Source organism: Dendrobates tinctorius, unplaced genomic scaffold, assembly GCF_039654945.1.
Source record: "Dendrobates tinctorius isolate UK_male_01 unplaced genomic scaffold, ASM3965494v1 ptg000048l, whole genome shotgun sequence".
Lineage (NCBI taxonomy): Eukaryota > Metazoa > Chordata > Amphibia > Anura > Dendrobatidae > Dendrobates > Dendrobates tinctorius.
Genome location: NW_027361716.1, coordinates 13563199 through 13572501, shown reverse-complemented (window position 1 = coordinate 13572501; position 9303 = coordinate 13563199). Strand labels below are relative to the sequence as shown.

Below are 9303 nucleotides of genomic sequence, written 5' to 3'. Positions count from 1 at the left end.
TGCGTGTGCGGCAGTGGTCTCTCTGTGTCTACGTGTGTGTGCGGCAGTGGTCTCTCTGTGTCTACGTGTGTGTGCGGCAGTGGTCTCTGTACGTGTGTGCGGCAGTGGTCTCTTTGTGTATACGTACGTGTGTGTGCGGCAGTGGTCTCTTTGTGTATACATACGTGTGTGTGCGGCAGTGGTCTCTGTGTGTACGTGTGTGTGCGGCAGTGGTCTCTGTGTATACGTACGTGTGTGCGGCAGTGGTCTCTGTGTACGTGTGTGCGGCAGTGGTCTCTGTGTGTACGTGTGTGTGTGTGGGGCAGTGGTCTCTCTGTATACGTGTGTGAGGCAGTGGTCTCTGTATACGTGTGTGTGTGAGGCAGTGGTCTCTGTGTATACGTGTGTGTGCGGCAGTGGTCTCTGTACGTGTGGTCTCTGAGTGTGTGTGCGGCAGTGGTCTCTATACGTGTGTGTGGCAGTGGTCTCTGTATATGTGTGTGCGGCAGTGGTCTCTCTGTGTGTACGTGTGTGTGTGTGGCAGTGGTCTCTCTGTGTATACGTGTGTGTGAGGCAGTGGTCTCTCTGTGAATACGTGTGTGTGAGGCAGTGGTCTCTTTGTGTATATGTGTGTGTGTGAGGCAGTGGTCTCTCTGTGTATACGTGTGTGTGAGGCAGTGGTCTCTGTGTATGCGTGTGTGTGAGGCAGTGGTCTCTCTGTGTATATGTGTGTGCGCGGCAGCTGTCTCTGTGTGTACGTGTGTGTGCGGCAGTGGTCTCTTTGTGTATACGTACGTGTGTGTGGCAATGGTCTCTCTGTGTGTACGTGTGGAACACTGGACCTGCGGGTGGAACACTGGAACTGTGGCAGGGGCACTGGACCTCCAGGGGAACACTGGAACTGTGGCAGGGGCACTGGGCCTCCGGGGGGAACACTGGACCTCCAGGGGAACACTGGAACTGTGGCAGGAGCACTGGACCTGGGGGGGCACTGAAACTGCAGGGGGGGTTGGTGCAGTGGTCTCTCTTTGTGTACGTGTGTGTGCGGCAGTGGTCTCTTTGTGTGTACGTGTGTGTGCGGCAGTGGTCTCTTTGTGTGTACGTGTGTGTGCGGCAGTGGTCTCTGTGTACGTGTGTGGCAGTGGTCTCTACGTGTGTGTGCGGCAGTGGACTCTACGTGTGTGTGCGGCAGTGGTCTCTGTGTATACGTGTATGTGCGGCAGTGGTCTTTGTGTATATGTGTGTGTGCGGCAGTGGTCTCTGTGTGTACGTGTGTGTGCGGCAGTGGTCTCTGTGTGTATGTGCGGCAGTGGTCTTTGTGTGTACGTGTGTGTGCGGCAGTGGTCTTTGTGTGTACGTGTGTGTGCGGCAGTGGTCTCTGTGTATACGTGTGTTGGCGGCAGTGGTCTCTGTGTGTTGGCGGCAGCTGTCTTTGTTTGTACACGTGTGTGCAGCAGTGGTCTCTGTGTACGTGTGTGTGCGGCAGGGGTCTCTGTGTACGTGTGTGTGCGGCAGTGGTCTCTGTGTATATGTGTGTGTGCGGCAGTGGTCTCTGTGTATATGTGTGTGTGCGGCAGTGGTCTCTGTGTATATGTGTGTGCGCGGCAGTGGTCTCTATGTATGTGTGTGTGTGCGGCAGTGGTCTCTGTATATGTGTGTGTGTGTGCGGCAGTGGTCTCTGTGTATATGTGTGTGTGTGTGCGGCAGTGGTCTCTCTGTGTCTACGTGTGTGTGTGCGGCAGTGGTCTCTGTGTGCGGCAGTGGTCTCTCTGTGTGTACGTGTGTGTGCGGCAGTGGTCTCTGTGTATACGTGTGTGTGCGGCAGTGGTCTCAGTGTGTACGTGTGTGTGCGGCAGTGGTCTCTGTGTATACGTGTGTGCGGCAGTGGTCTGTCTTTGTCCACGTGTGTGAGGCAGTGGTCTCTGTGTATACGTGTGTGTGAGGCAGTGGTCTCTGTGCATGCGTGTGTGAGGCAGTGGTCTCTGTGTATACGTGTGTGTGCGGCAGTGGTCTCTCTGTACGTGTGTGTGTGCGGTAGTGGTCTCTGTGTGTACGTGTGTGTGCGGCAGTGGTCTCTCTGTGTGTACGTGTGTGTGCGGCAGTGGTCTCTGTGTCTACGTGTGTGTGCGGCAGTGGTCTCTGTGTCTACGTGTGTGTGCGGCAGTGGTCTCTCTGTGTCTACGTGTGTGTGCGGCAGTGGTCTCTTTGGGTATACGTACGTGTGTGCGCGGCAGTGGTCTTTGTGTGTACGTGTGTGTGCGGCAGTGGTCTCTTTGTGTGTGCGGCAGTGGTCTGTGTATACGTGTGTTTGCGGCAGTGGTCTCTGTGTGTACGTTTGTTTGCGGCAGTGGTCTCTGTGTGTACGTGTGTGTGAGGCAGTGGTCTCTCTGTGTATACGTGTGTGTGCGGCAGTGGTCTTTTTGTGTGTGCGCGGCAGCTGTCTTTGTGTGTACGTGTGTGTGCGGCAGTGGTCTCTTTGTGTATACGTACGTGTGTGTGGCAGTGGTCTCTGTGTGCGGCAGTGGTCTGTGTGTACGTGTGTGCGGCAGTGGTCTCTTTGTGTATACGTACGTGTGTGTGCGGCAGTGGTCTCTTTGTGTATACGTACGTGTGTGTGCGGCAGTGGTCTCTTTGTTTATACGTACGTGTGTGTGCGGCAGTGGTCTCTCTGTGTGTGCGTGGCAGCTGTCTTTGTGTGTACGTGTGTGTGCGGCAGTGGTCTCTGTGTGTACGTGTGTGTGCGGCAGTGGTCTCTGTGTATACGTGTGTGAGGCAGTGGTCTCTGTGTACGTGTGTGTGTGCGGCAGTTGCCTCTGTGTGTGTTTGTGTGAGGCAGTGGTCTCTGTGTGTACGTGTGTGTGAGGCAGTGGTCTCTCTGTGTGTACGTGTGTGTGAGGCAGTGGTCTCTGTGTGTACGTGTGTGTGAGGCAGTGGTCTCTGTGTGTACGTGTGTGTGCGGCAGTGGTCTCTGTATACGTGTGTGTGCGGCAGTGGTCTCTGTATACGTGTGTGTGCGGCAGTGGTCTCTGTATACGTGTGTGTGCGGCAGTGGTCTCTGTATACGTGTGTGTGCGGCAGTGGTTGTCATGATTTGTAGTCTTGCCCTGTCCTGTATTTTGTATAATATGTCATGTAACTTTCCTCTGGTTCATTTGCTGTAAATTAACCATGTCTCCTTCCCCCAATACTTTGCAATGTCTTGTGATGTACCTGGACCATAATCTAATTTAGGCTTGTGTCAACAGCTAGTGGAACTGTGGCTATTGTTTTCCTAAGCAGAAGATAACCTACAATACACATCCTGTAGACTAAGTGGAGCCCTTACATTTCTAGAATCTTCTGATGGACCAAACCATTGAATAGTAGGTGTGACCCCTACCCCCCTTCAGATGGACTGATCCCAGGAGCCCTGACAATACATTCTTGTTTTAAGATCAGATGTGAGTTGGATGCTAAAAGAGAAGGGCGAGGCTGTCTGAGGAAGCTTCGGCCTCGGTGTGAGCGTGGTGGATTTCTGGGACTCTTAAAGGACTATGGTTTTGTGATCTGGCACAAGGATTGTCGGGAGGTGCCCCCGAATCAGTTTCCTGTGGACTTATTTTGGGACTCTGCAAATTACCTTCGTGTTGTTCCTGTTTTTTGGTCAATAAATCTGTTGGATTATTCCCAGGCCTGTTGTCCCTCCTTGCTCTGGAGAATACTCCCGTCACAAACTGGTGGCAGCAGTGGGATCAGAGCAGAAGGAATGGAGGACAACGGCCCATCAACATCTGGAACCAGCACCGCAGAGTACAAGAACTGGACTGCGGTGAACCTACAAACAAAGGCCCGTGAACTGGGAGTCAGCTACAAGGGACTCTCCAAGGAGCAGCTGATTGAGGCTTTGGAAGCAGTTCACCTGCAAGATGATGCTGAGGAAGGATCCTCACAGCAAAGAGAGGAAAGGCGGCAGTCGGAGGTAAATACCCAAAAAAGTCAGTGGGTTGTGTGGTACGAGGAGGAGATGGCCTTGCTGGGAGAAGAGGCTACCATAGAAGATAAGAGGGAGGTCATGCGCACAGCCAAGGAGAGGCAGCGCAGGATGGAGGAGAGGGCAATGCTGGAGAGGGAGATCACTTTGGAGGCAGCGAGAAGCTCCAGACAGACTGTACCCACAGCATCCCCCATGAGGGAACTCCCCAGAGTGTCCCGCAAAGACTTCAAGCCGTTTAATGAGGCTTCCGGTGACATTGAGGGCTTCTTCCTGGACTTTGAGCATCAGTGTCGATTAATGGAAGTCCCGGAATGGGAGCGCGTCCGACATCTTGTGGGGCTCTTAGAGGGTGGAGCTGCTGCAGCCTATAGAGCTATGGACCCTCGGTTGAACTGTGAGTATGCGGAGATTAAACAGACTATTCTAGAACATTATGCTGTGACCCCAGACACTTACAGGACTCAGTTCCGTACTTTAGCCTGTGATGAGGAAGTGTCCTTCAAGATGTATGCTCACAAACTCAAACATATATGTCATCGCTGGCTGGAGGCAGAGGAGGCAATAACCTGGGAAACGTTCCTGCAGGTCATCCTAAAAGAGCAGTTTTATTTTAAGCGCCCCGCTGAGATCCGGGAATGGGTGCGTGAAAGGAGACCAGCAACAGTGGAGGAAGCTGCAGCTCTAGCTGATGAGGCTCTCACCATCAAGCCTCAGTGGAAAAAATTACTACTCAGGGAGAAAAACACTACCAGCCCCCCAACGCTGGCGGCCCCTGGTCCTTCTGCCTCCAATATTCACCATCCCACTAGACCATCAACTCATGGTGACCTTCGTGTGACTGTGCCTCGCATTACTCCTGCTCCACCTTTGGGACTACGACGTGGAGGAAGAATCCCAGAGCGCAGATGCTATGGATGTGGGCAGCCCGGGCATATGCAATTCCAATGTCCAGGTGTACGGAGGCAGAACACCTACAGACCGCCTTTGCCTGTTCATTATCTACAGACCCCCTCACCTGGAGAAGAGATGGATTCAGTGCCTGATGACTTGCCAAGTGACTCTGATATCCTGGCTTCCCTACCAGGAGTCTATGGGGTGCGAGCCCCAGCCACCTGTTCTTCTGATCTTCAGCACAAACATCTACAGGAGGTCGTGCTGGATGGTCAAAAAGTTGTTGGCTTCCGTGACACTGGGGCTTTTCTCACCATAGCCGATCCCCGAGTAATTCAACCAGAAGCAATTCAAAAGGGACCAGGAATTGCCATTGAATTGGCTGGAGGTACCCAGAGATATATTCCAAGAGCGAGTGTGACCCTGGATTATGGCTTTGGGGCCAAACAATGCATGTTCGGTGTGATGAGCGGCCTCCCTGCAGACGTTCTTCTAGGAAATGATGTGGGGAATCTTCATTGCCACTTTGTCGGTGCGGTAACCCGAAGTCAAGCCAAGAGAGCAGCAAATGTGGACGTGTACAACCCATCCATGGAAATGAGGCCACCAGAACTGCCGTCACAGCCGGTGAGTGATTCTTCTTGTGGGGATAATATGAATGTTACCTGGGATAAAGTTCAGTTTAGACAAGAAGTGGAGACTGACCCCACCCTAGCTAGTTTTAGAGCTCGAGCTGAAATAGGGCAGCTAGGGGAGAATGGAGAAAGAATTATCAGAGAAAATGGACTTCTGTATCGGGTTACCAATGCCGACTCCCTAGATAAGCCCTGGACTTATAGCAAACAGCTGATTGTTACTCAGAAATACAGAATTCCCCTATTACACCTTGCTCATGATATTCCTACTGCTGGCCATCAAGGCAAAACCCGCACCGAGAGGCGATTGACTCAATCTTTCTATTGGCCTGGGATTTCCCAAGCAGTGGCGCATTTCTGCCGAACTTGCGACATATGTCAGCGTAGAGGGCGACCCGGAGATCACCCAAAGGCACCCCTGCAACCGCTCCCTATAATAGAAGAACCCTTTCAAAGAGTAGCTGTTGATATCATTGGACCTCTGGCTAAACCAAGTAAATCTGGAAAGCAGTACATTCTCACTGTTGTGGACTATGCCACCCGATATCCAGAAGCGGTGGCCTTGTCAAGTATTTCTGCAGCCAAGGTGGCCGAGGCCCTGGTTACCATTTTCACCAGAGTAGGATTTCCCAGTGAGATCTTGTCGGACCAAGGCTCCCAGTTCATGTCAGAGCTGGTCCAGTGTCTGTGGCGCACCTGTGGAGTACGAGCGATCCGCACGACCCCGTATCATCCCCAAACAAATGGACTTTGTGAACGATTTAATGGCACTCTGAAGAATATGCTGAGGGCCTTCACTGACAGAGATTCAAACTGGGAGAAGTACCTACCCCATCTCTTGTTTGCCTATCGGGAAGTTCCCCAGGAGTCCACTGGGTTCTCCCCCTTTGAACTACTCTTTGGAAGAAAGGTCCGAGGACCCTTAACCCTGCTCAAGGAATACTGGGAGGGGCAAGTTGAAGATACAGGGGCCCCTGTTGTCCCTTATGTCCTAAAGCTGCGAGAAACCCTGGCCCAACTTGCTAGTTTTGCCCAGAGTCATGTGCGGATGGCTCAAACCAGACAGAAGACATGGTATGACCGTAAAGCACGCTACCGGGAGTTTGTAGAAGGACAACAGGTCTTAATGATTGTTCCCCATCGGCAGAATAAACTGCAGACAACATGGGAGGGTCCCTTCCGGGTTCTCAGAAAACTGAATGACACCAATTACCTTCTTGCTTTTGATGATCAGGGGCTAAGACAAAAGACTGTCCATGTGAATATGATTAAGGAGTACCATGACCGGACCCTTCCAATGATAGCAAGCTGTCGGCTAGCTTCAGAGGACGGTCAAGAGGATGAGGACTCCCTACCTGATCTTGTGGAAGCAGCGAGAGCCCCATCCACTGTGGAACAGGTTCCTCTGGGAGATCACCTGGATTCCTTACAGAAAAACCAGATGCTGGGAGTGCTTCAACAGAGACGTGCTGCTTTCTCATCCCAACCAGGTCGAACCACCGTCACCCAACATCATGTGGACACTCAGGGCATCCGTCCCATACAACAGGCTCCTTACCGGGTACCTGAATCAGTTCGAAACACCATGCAGCACGAACTGGAGGAGATGCTACAGCTTGGGGTAATCCAGGCCTCCCATAGCCCTTGGGCCTCTCCTGTGGTGTTAGTACCCAAGAAGGATGGGAGTACTCGATTTTGTGTGGACTATCGACGACTAAACGACCATACCGTCAGTGATCCTTACCCAATGCCTCGTATTGACGAACTTCTAGACCGACTGGCTGGATCCCGATATGTCACTATCTTTGATCTCAGTAAGGGATACTGGCAAATCCCTCTGACGGAGGAGGGGAGAGAACGGTCCGCTTTTATAACCCCCTTTGGTCTGTATGAATTCCTAAATATGCCCTTTGGAATGAAGAATGCCCCGGCCACCTTCCAGAGAATGGTGGACCAGATCCTCCGGGGATGTGGTGACTTTGCTTGTGCCTACTTGGATGATATCGCTATCTTCAGCCAGACGTGGGAGGAACATCTGAACCAAGTAGCCGTTATTCTTGACCTGCTTCTTGCAGCAGGCCTAACCATTCGACCAGATAAATGCCAATTGGGGATGGGTGAAGTCCAGTACCTAGGGCATAGAGTAGGAGGAGGGAAGCTCCGTCCCGAATCTGCCAAAATCCAGGCTATTAGAGACTGGCCTGTACCCCAAACTAAGAAACAAGTTATGGCTTTTTTGGGCACTGCCAGTTATTACCGAAAATTTGTTTCGCATTTCAGCACTGTGGCCAAGCCTCTTACCGACCTGACCAAGAAAACGATGCCCCGGCTGGTGATCTGGACTCCAGCCTGTGATGAGGCTTTTAACCAGCTGAAGGACGCTCTGGTCTGTGACCCTGTTCTGGCTGCTCCAGACTACAAGAGGAGATTCATTGTGCAGACGGACGCCTCTGCTTATGGACTGGGAGCTGTCCTCAGCCAGGTGAATGCAGCTGGGGACGAGCACCCCATTGCCTACCTCAGCCGGAAACTGCTGGACCGAGAAGTGGCCTATGCAACTGTTGAAAAAGAATGTCTGGCTGTAGTGTGGGCCCTTAGGAAACTAAGGCCGTATCTGTATGGACGAGAATTCACTGTCATTACTGATCACAATCCCCTCACCTGGCTGAACCGAGTCTCTGGGGACAATGGACGCTTACTACGATGGAGCCTGGCTCTGCAGCCCTATAACTTTACCATACAGTATAGAAGAGGCAGCCAACACCAAAATGCAGATGGACTGTCCAGGCAAGAGGAGCCCTGAGTCCTGTCAGCCATGCCTGTGTGTACTTAACCAGTGACCTGTAGAGGTCCCTAGTACGTACACAAATTGGGAGGGGAAGGGATTGTCATGATTTGTAGTCTTGCCCTGTCCTGTATTTTGTATAATATGTCATGTAACTTTCCTCTGGTTCATTTGCTGTAAATTAACCATGTCTCCTTCCCCCAATACTATGCAATGTCTTGTGATGTACCTGGACCATAATCTAATTTAGGCTTGTGTCAACAGCTAGTGGAACTGTGGCTATTGTTTTCCTAAGCAGAAGATAACCTACAATACACATCCTGTAGACTAAGTGGAGCCCTTACATTTCTAGAATCTTCTGATGGACCAAACCATTGAATAGTAGGTGTGACCCCTACCCCCCTTCAGATGGACTGATCCCAGGAGCCCTGACAATACATTCTTGTTTTAAGATCAGATGTGAGTTGGATGCTAAAAGAGAAGGGCGAGGCTGTCTGAGGAAGCTTCGGCCTCGGTGTGAGCGTGGTGGATTTCTGGGACTCTTAAAGGACTATGGTTTTGTGATCTGGCACAAGGATTGTCGGGAGGTGCCCCCGAATCAGTTTCCTGTGGACTTATTTTGGGACTCTGCAAATTACCTTCGTGTTGTTCCTGTTTTTTGGTCAATAAATCTGTTGGATTATTCCCAGGCCTGTTGTCCCTCCTTGCTCTGGAGAATACTCCCGTCACAGTGGTCTCTCTGTGTACACGTGTGTGTGCGGCAGTGGTCTCTCTGTGTACACGTGTGTGTGCGGCAGTGGTCTCTCTGTGTACACGTGTGTGTGCGGCAGTGGTCTCTGTGTACACGTGTGTGTGCGGCAGTGGTCTCTGTGTACACGTGTGTGTGCGGCAGTGGTCTCTGTGTACACGTGTGTGTGCGGCAGTGGTCTCTGTACACGTGTGTGTGCGGCAGTGGTCTCTGTACACGTGTGTGTGCGGCAGTGGTCTCTGTACACGTGTGTGTGCGGCAGTGGTCTCTGTACACGTGTGTGTGCGGCAGT

General features: G+C 51.9%; 1 long non-coding RNA gene across 1 annotated transcript; it reads left to right on the top strand.

The window, feature by feature from the left end:
* Positions 1 to 5122: 5122 nt before the first annotated feature.
* On the top strand, positions 5123 to 8951 carry LOC141090233 (uncharacterized). The gene is made up of 2 exons (XR_012232399.1): positions 5123 to 5470; positions 7759 to 8951. It is a non-coding gene; the product is annotated as an uncharacterized lncRNA (long non-coding RNA).
* The last annotated feature ends 352 nt before the right edge of the window (positions 8952 to 9303 follow it).